The 8,683-nt window shown below is 45.7% G+C and overlaps 1 long non-coding RNA gene across 1 annotated transcript; it reads right to left on the bottom strand.

Annotated features, from left to right (window-relative positions):
- Positions 1–483: 483 nt before the first annotated feature.
- LOC116652986 (uncharacterized) lies at positions 484–8,412 on the bottom strand. The gene is made up of 3 exons (XR_014943313.1): positions 7,637–8,412; positions 6,721–6,833; positions 484–6,471 (listed from the first exon to the last, which is right to left on the bottom strand). It is a non-coding gene; the product is annotated as an uncharacterized LOC116652986 (long non-coding RNA).
- Positions 8,413–8,683: the final 271 nt, after the last annotated feature.

The following is an 8,683-nucleotide window of genomic DNA, read 5'->3' as shown; positions in this document are numbered from 1 at the left end:
GTTTACTAATTGCAAAACTGCATTATATTCAACCATAAGGAGTAAACAGAACTTGGCACCCAGCACAGATAAGACAGTATTAAAGAACTGCACACTCTCCTACATAGATATTATTAAATGTCAGTAGATCAGTCATGTAATCCTCTTAATTCTGTACATTAGAAATGAGGCCCTAATTGCAAGAGCTCTAAACTACATCAGAGTAAAACTATGCCTGCTCTGGGCTGACACTTTCCTTTAGTTTGTACAGTGAATGATGCCTAGACAAAAAACTATACCAAGGAGCCAAGTGGAACCTGCCAAAGCATCAAGATATATTTCATAGGAAGAAAATGTATAAAATGAGTAAGATTTATGCATAGTTAAAACATATTTGCCAAATGCTGAGGAAATGGGAAATATTAATTGATAGTGCTTTTTTTTTTTTTTTTTTTTTTTTTTTTTAACAACAGAAAATTAATTGCAATAATTCAGAGTCCAGTTCTGCTTTCCTTGTGCTGTGACTAATCTAACAGAGATGAATAGGCTGCTTGTGGAACAAGAAACTACTCAGCATGACTAATGGTGGTGGAATTGAGCCCCCCGTGAATATTATGAACCAGTTCTGAAACAGTGCTCATTTTGTGTCCCACTGAAAGACAGACGATTTTGTCCCATCTTTAGGTTTCTAAGATGCCCAGAAAGGAGTCCTTCCAAATCATACTAACTAAAAAGACTGTCACGAGAATGCAGAATGTATTCTTACAACTGCAAAATAGCGACAATAAGTGATATCAAGGTTCCAAATGTTAAGTCTCAAGAGGGCAGGACCTCTGCTGGGCTGTTGTGCTGGTAGAAGTTTAACATCGTCAGTGTCAAAATGATGCATTGGGCATTCTGGAGTCAGCTGAAGGCAGGTGGTCTGACAGCACAGCTCAGGACCATCCCCTGCGCTTCTCTGTTCTGCAGCCATCTGCTGCACAGAGCTGATGCTCTCGGCAGTGTTCATTACGAGACACGGTTTTAAAGCATTCAACATAACCACAGGCTGACAGACAGGAAGATGTTTATCCCCTCAGGGAAGATAGTAAAAAAAGTGCATCTGGAAGCAAAGCTTTTGGATCCCGTCTTTGTGGCCTGACTCCATACATGATGAAATCAAACGTTTTTGATTTGTAGGTGAGGTGCTCCAGCTCTCTCAGCAGCTTCATGGCCCTTCTCTGGACCCGCTCCAACAGATCCACATCTTTCCTGTGCTGGGGGTCCCAGCTCCCTCAAGTGGGGCCTCCTCAGAGCAGTGTAACAGGGGAGAATCACCTCCCTCAGCCTCAACCTGCTGGCAGTGATTCTTGTCACTGATGAGCACCTGGCTGCCCGTACAATGTTAAGCAAAAGGTCTGCACTCATTTCTTTCAAGTGCCCTGATACAGGCCTGGGACCTTTCCTGAGATACTGTTTTGTTGAAAGGTGGAGCTTAATGGCTATTAAACTGGGCCAGCCTCAGTGCCTGAGGTTGGTTCAAAGAGCACCTGATGGCCTGATAAAGGTCACCCCAGATCCTCCAGTACCAGAGAAACAGAGAAAACAAAACGCACAATATAAGCACTGTTATTTGAGAGGCTGATACTTCAATTGATTGCACTGATAGGTGAAAAAGTCGTGTGGTTAATGCCGTACATAAACATGCACACATCACACTTGGAATATGAAATCATGCTCACTGAGTCAAAAATACACATTGAGACTTGGTTGGTTTGAATGCTACTCTCAGGCTTTCCTGAATGTAATTGTTATTTGTAAGTGTTCTCAAACACTTGAGGGGAAAAAAACACACACATTTTTGTGCTGTGGGTTGTCTGCAAATGTTCATTTTGACAAGTTGCTGTCTGTTTCTGGTATTGGACTCATCACACACAGTATCTCATGTTCCCTAACGGGATGACAGGCTTGTAAAACAGAAGAATAGCAAGTGACAGATACTAGCATGATTTCTTGTTATTTTTTGTAGCTCCTGATTTCACGGGCACTGGAAGCCACGTGAATACCTTGAACGGGATATTAGGAATGAGGAGGTTATTGGAAAATAAGCCAGCACTCACTGGCCTTGCCAGAAAATGAAAGGCTTAATGATGAATCAGGTAGCTTCCCTTTGTGGAACTGGCATTTGGCCGTTGATGTGTACAAAGGAGCGTTGGGAGGAAACAATGGATAGGACACAGCTAGGTCTGACACGTGAAAGACTTGTTTAAAAACTCCTGGCACACTGTAGAGAATGTTTCACAGATGTTTCACGCTTATATGAGCAGAGGGGAGAAGAAGGGGAGACACCCTTACAGCTCACAGCATCAACTGAGCAGCTTGAAGACCAGTCGTCTATCTTCTCACCTTCTCAGATGTTCTCCATACCACTGTTTCTAGCCTAATGAATTTAACACAGTCTGGGGCTAGAACAGCAATCACACAGAAGCATCTTGTTCTCAGCATCTTCTACCTAATGTGTGCCCAGCAAGCACCTGGTGTCCCAATTAATTCTTGCACAGAACCTCAACAATTAACCATCTGATTACTGGATTACGGTCAAGTGCAAATTACCACTCTAACAAACGTGTCATCCTTTAACAGAACAAAATTCACAGTGGCTCTATGAGTACAAAGAACTCAGAATTCTGTTTTATTTTCCCATCCCTGAATTAAAATTATACTTAAAACATTGATGTTTATCTGGCAAATGTTCTAATTTGTTCCAAAGGGAATTTACAGTGATGGATATGTGACTTTGGTAGCATTTGTTAGCCATAAGAGGAGCATAAGAGATCAGGGGATCAGAGTAAGAAAATTAGCATAACTGGAAGGCAGTGTCCATATTATCCACACAGAACATGAAGCATTCTGTCATTTGTGCAACCAGGTTTTCTGGAACACAGACTTTATTTCTTTTTGCTGATTGATGGATGATAAAAATCAGGTAAGTACATCCATAGATGTCAAGAAGGTATTCAAGTAAGTAAAATTGTGACCACAGGAGTGAACAGCTTTGAAGAATCAAAAGCAAGCTAGCTGAAAGGGCAACGCGAGGCCATAGGAAACTCACCATAGATAAATGCAAGAAGGTACTTGTTAAAAGGAAAAGTCAGGGCCTACCACAAATTACTGGGACCTAAATGAACCAACTGAGCCCATAAATACCTGTGGGCATGATGCTGGCTCTTGACAGAGGCCAAATAAGCAACGTGTAAATGAGAAGAGTTGACATGTAGGCAGAATGTGGTTTCCACACAGTAATGTGTCCTCTGCCAGCCCCCAGGCAAACCACGCTGAGAGTGAAGGGAGCCAGGACGAACAAGGTCCCATGGCCCCATGTGAAGGCTCCCTCTGTGTTCTCAGTAGGCATCTGCAGTTTAGAAAGGGCTTTTGAGGCTCCAGCAGAGAGCTGGTCTCTCCAGTAAATGCTTGATAAATGCTTCTGCAGCTCTATGCTCCAGAACCAAACTCCAGCAGGATGAGTGAAGTGAAGGGGCTCACATTCATACACGACTTGTGAGCAGGAGTTCAGCGCAGAGAAGAGGTTCCCTGAGGAACCATTTCAACCTCAGTGATAGCAGGAAATTCAGTTCTCATTAGTTGCTATGCCAGCCACCCTGCTTTAAAGGCAGAACATCCCATTTCTGATGGGAGGTGGTAACTAAGAGACTGCGTGTCATGCCCTCCCTGCAAAGGAGAGACGAGGATGCCTGAGTATCAGCTTCACCTGAGTTAAGGTGACTCTGAACCTCATTCTGGAAGCTGGGGCTGCTTTTATCACCCCACACGGTAAACCACAGACAAGGTGGAATCAAACCTTGTTCGACAGGAGCAGAATTCACCTAGCCCCAGTCACCCCGAGGCTGCTGTGTGTCAGCTGTCTCAATCTCCTCTGCAATCAATGGAGAAGAGAGAGGCACTCATGGGTGACTCACTGCCTCCTCAGAGAGCTGTCTGGAGTAGGTGGGATGACTCATCCTTGGAGTGGTCCTTTCCACGCAGGCTCCGAGATCATAGCAGAAATCATCCGCCTGCCTTTCAGATGGCTATGGGAAGCAAAATGAACTCATGTCTTACAAGATGATAAATTACCTTCTCTGTTTTCTTGCATGTACTTCTGACCTAGGACTTTTGGATAAATGCACAATGTCATGTGGGACTTAATGTATTTTTAAGGCCTTTCGCAAGCAGAAGGCTAAAAATATAAAATGGTTTTCACAATTTTAGACAATTTGTACTTCAATTATATTACACTGCGTGCCCATTCTGGTCCAACCATCAGCATCGCTCAGATATGGATCATCAGAAAGCCTGTAGTCCTGTACAAAAAGCTGCTGGTGTAAAGATCGGAATGAAGTAAATTGGAATAGCTGAATAAGTAACCACAGCATTAGGATATTTTGTTGTGAACATGCACCGCATACTCAGTCTGCATGGGCTGCTGCCAGGTGGGTGCCTTCTTTCTGCTGGTGGAACTGCTGAAAGGCCAGAATGGGACACAGAAAGCAAATAAATGGCACTCAGATTAGGGTTTCCTTCTCAGGAAAGAGCAGATAGTGAGAGGAGAAGTGGGAAGGGCCTTAAGTTAAAAGAGGGGAGATTTAGACTGGATGTTAGGAGAAACTTTTTTACTTAGAGGGCGGTGAGGCCCTGGCACAGGCTGTGGGTGCCCCATCCCTGGAGGTGTTCGAGGCCGGGTGGATGGGATCCTGGGCAGCCTTGTCTGGTGGTTGGCAGCCCTGCCCATATTGTTGGGTTGGAACTGGATGATGTTTGAGGTCCCTTCCAAATAAAACCATTCTGTGATCCTGCACTTCTGTGCTCCTATCTCACTGTCAAAAAATGAGGCACATGATATCATGGCATCCTGCTCCCAGTCTGGAGGGGTGTGGAAAAGCTCAGATCCCATGCTCTGAATTCATAGTACTTCTTTAAGCTTATCTGTTTTTCCAGATCACCTGCTTTTGTGTTGGCACAACTTCTGCAGGGCTGCAATGGGGCAATCCCCTCTGTGGGACCCAGGATAGAACACTGACCCTCTGAGTGGTCTGTGTGATGTAGTGGGACGCTGAGAGCAAGGAATAAACAAGCACTCCCTGGCCTAACAGACATGAGAAGAAAAGGGGGCACGACTGTGCCTCGTGCTCAAGCTTGCACCTCTCATCCTCCAGGCACATTCATGGACCAGCCTGATTGCTGCCATCTGAAAGGTTTTCAGCAAGAAGTCACCTCCCCTTTGCCCCAGGTGTTGCCATCCTCCTGGAGGAGACCATTTCCCTTGCAGGCAGAAGGTTGCCTGTCTTTCTGACACCTCTCATCACCTCTCCTCTCTTTTCACTTGCACTGCCTGTGGGAAAGTCTTATGGACTTCCACATGTGCTGTCCCTAGCCATTAGTCTCCAGGGTGAACAGCTGTCAGCTGCATCCCTCAGGTTCAGGTACCTGCTTCAGCAAGTGGCAGTAGATATTTAGGTCAACTGATTGCCAGTGGTTGCAGAGCTGGGGCTCTAACTGCAGGCTGGGTGTTCAGATACAGCACTATGTAAGCCAGGAAGATGAAGAGTTTGTTGGAGCATGGCATCACCTAAAAGCCTCTTCCTAGAGGTCTGTGAGAGCAGTTTGTGGCCAGGCAGGAGGTCTAGGTAAAACCCAGCTTATTTCTCACTCTCTGAGGATAGCTAGTTACATAAACAAAAGTTGTCCAAATTTACACTGGCATAAAATGGCAGGAAAGACAAGGAAGGTGTTGAAAACCCATGGGTGGATACCACAGCTGTACACGCAGTCACTGCTTTGCATGGAGGGAGCTGAAGGTGGGCTGGGGCTTCATTTCCCCTTCAGGCTGTGCAGTGAGTCAGCTGAAGCTGTCCCTAGGCCCTAACTGCAGCAGGGATCCAGGAGAGGACTGCTGGAGCTCACTACTCACCCCCATTCAAACCCTTTGTAATGATGGCTTGTTTGCTTGCACAGTCACTCCAGGACTTCTACATTTTATGGCAGTGGTTAGCATTATACCTCTGATTGCTGCAGTTGGTACGCTGATGACGTAAAGCGTTATACAACCACTCGTGTGTGTGCATTGCTAAGCACCCAGAAAGAGACCTTTTCTCTTAGCACTGAAATGCAGAATATTAATGCAGGTCTACATCTAAACACTTTAGTGGTAACAGGAAAGAAATCTCATTAATGGTGTGGGAGATCACAGCTGAGACCATGGGGTTGCCTCCTCATCCCAAGACGAATGTATTCAGGCTCTGGATGGAGACCAGGCAGGCAAGCAGCAGTCAGGACTCTGTGCTTTGGTACTTCAGCTTGTTTGCAGAATGGCTGGGGAGAATTGCCTTAGAAGCTGCCACAACGGAAGAAGGTGACCAGGAGAGCAAATTGATTTCTAAACTCACTGGCAGCTGACGGAAATCACATGCAAATCCTGCTCCAAGGTCAAGATGCTTAAGGGCCTTAGTTTGGCACCTGCCAAATAATAAAATAGGTGTGAAGTTACTACAGCCAAAATTGGTCATTTAGTAAGATTATTTTTTTAATAATAAAACAAAGAGGACTTCAGCACTATTGAGATACTCATCATAGCCGCGTCAGTTATAAAAGCTTTACCATCTGTTTTATTTTATAAACCCTAATGTTAGCTTTCTACTTTGCAGCTTTCAGAGGGCACAATGGCAAATCCACTGGGATGACACAGGATTAAGGAAAGGAATTAACCTCCAGAGAACCGACAAGCTGTGGTTAACACCTTGGAATCTCAGGTTGGCTTGCCTGGTAGTCAAGCATGCACGTCACATCCATTTCTCCCTTGTTGTACAGATGGGCTAACACTGCAGAAAGGGGAAAAAAGGTGGTAAATATATGTATGTCTATGTGTGCAGCATTACTTGCCTTAGCTTTTTCTGATATCACTGGCAGCTGAGCTTTCACTGGAAAAGCAGAGATTTGCAGGCCTTGAATGCTTCCAGGGATGGGGCATCCACAACCTCCTTGGGCAACCTGTTCCAGTGTGTCACCACCCCATGGTGAAAACATCATCTCTTCTGAACAGCACAGTCACTCCTGCAGGAGATGCTTATAGCTTTGTGGGCCTCTAATACTCAGAGCTGTAACTTTTGCACTCAGTAGCTGTTTAAAACAAGTGTGTAGGAGGCATGGCTTTAACCTCTGGATGTAATTAGCAGCCTCACTTTGATGGCCCACCTCCCCACTCATGGTGCCCTGGACTTGCTGGATGGTGTCTCAAGCACAAGTAATCTACATGCAGCAACAGTCCTGGAAACAACAGAACTAAACATGAAAGTCACAGCCTGGAGTCCTGAGCAAGTTCCTCAGGACTGGGTGTGAGCTCCCTACCATCTGGCTTTCCAGGACACTGGAAAGTTTAATTCCTGGAGTGTCTGGCTCAGTCTCCAGGGATTGTGTAACAAACTGTGCTGTCCTCATCCTGGCGGAGGGAGAGATGCAGTTTTCCATACTCACACCGGGATGAAGTTATTTGTCATCTGTGTCCCCAGGTGGGCTGGGGCTTGTCCAGATCCCCTTGGGCTGTTAAAGCACGAACACAACCACCTCGGGACCACTTTGTTACAGCCATGTGGGATTCATCATGACAACATCTGCCTGTACTTACTGCTGTCTGTTCTCTTTCGCATTGCCCTCCCCAGTTCCATTTTCTCTTCAGACTCAACTGCTGAGTTTAACCTGCTTTCCCATTTAGCTTCATCCTGATGTGAATTGCTTGCAGAACTTTACTGGGTGCCATCAGTGAAAGTTTTAGGAGGTGCTTGGCAAAACTCCTGCTGGGATCAAAGCTGGGGTAAGGGTTTCTGCCTTTGGTTTATGTCCACTTGCAGCAGTGTGTGTTGCTGGCTCTGCAGAGGCTGAAGCCAGCACTTGTATGGGCTGCCTTCACTCAGCTTAGATGGGCAGCAATTAAATTCTGTGTCCTATAGGAGAATGAAGGGCTGGCTCTCAGGCAGGAGGCAGAGGATGCAGGATGCCCATGGAGATTTTCCTTGGTGTCCATCTACAGTTCACAACACTCCATCAAGATTGCCTTTTATCTTGCTGCTCAGCCTGAGAAACTGCTAATAATCTCAGGGATATGAGTATAATACATACACAGTGTCCATGGAGACGTTCTAGAGCTCTGAAGCATCACTACCTTGTTTTATTCCAGCTCCAGCTTGCTTATGAAAAATGTGTATTTAGGAAAACTTTCCTTTTAAATGGGCGCATCTACTTGCTTTTAAAGTGGTGATGACTTAAGCAATCCAAGTCAAGCAGTCTCAGATGACTTTTGGATCCTTCTCATGGAAAAAGAGTTGGCTTTCCAGGCATGTGACCCAAGCATCAGAATCTCTCTTGATGCAAGAGAAGTTTGTCCTCCCTCTCAGAGTGAGCCACCTGGAGTGAACGATAACACATAGATGCTTATCCTGAAATGACTGTGAGCTGCTGCTTTGTGCCAGAAGCCAAAATTAGGCTTTCAAAAGAGGTGGAAGGAGATGAGGGAAGGGGAGAGGAGGGAAGGAATGGGAAGAAGAGGCGACAGATGGGAAGGAGATTCAACCACCAGCATCTTGGGGTAATGATGCTCTGCAGCATTGGTGTCTCGTGTGCCCTGCAGAAGAGCTGCCACCTCAGCAGAGAGGCAGGCTGAGTGCTGGCAGCATGG

Source organism: Coturnix japonica, chromosome 2 (genome assembly GCF_054131305.1).
Source record: "Coturnix japonica strain WE chromosome 2, WE-NBRP24, whole genome shotgun sequence".
NCBI classification, from domain to species: Eukaryota; Metazoa; Chordata; class Aves; order Galliformes; family Phasianidae; genus Coturnix; species Coturnix japonica.
This window is presented reverse-complemented; position numbering and strand designations above follow the sequence as displayed.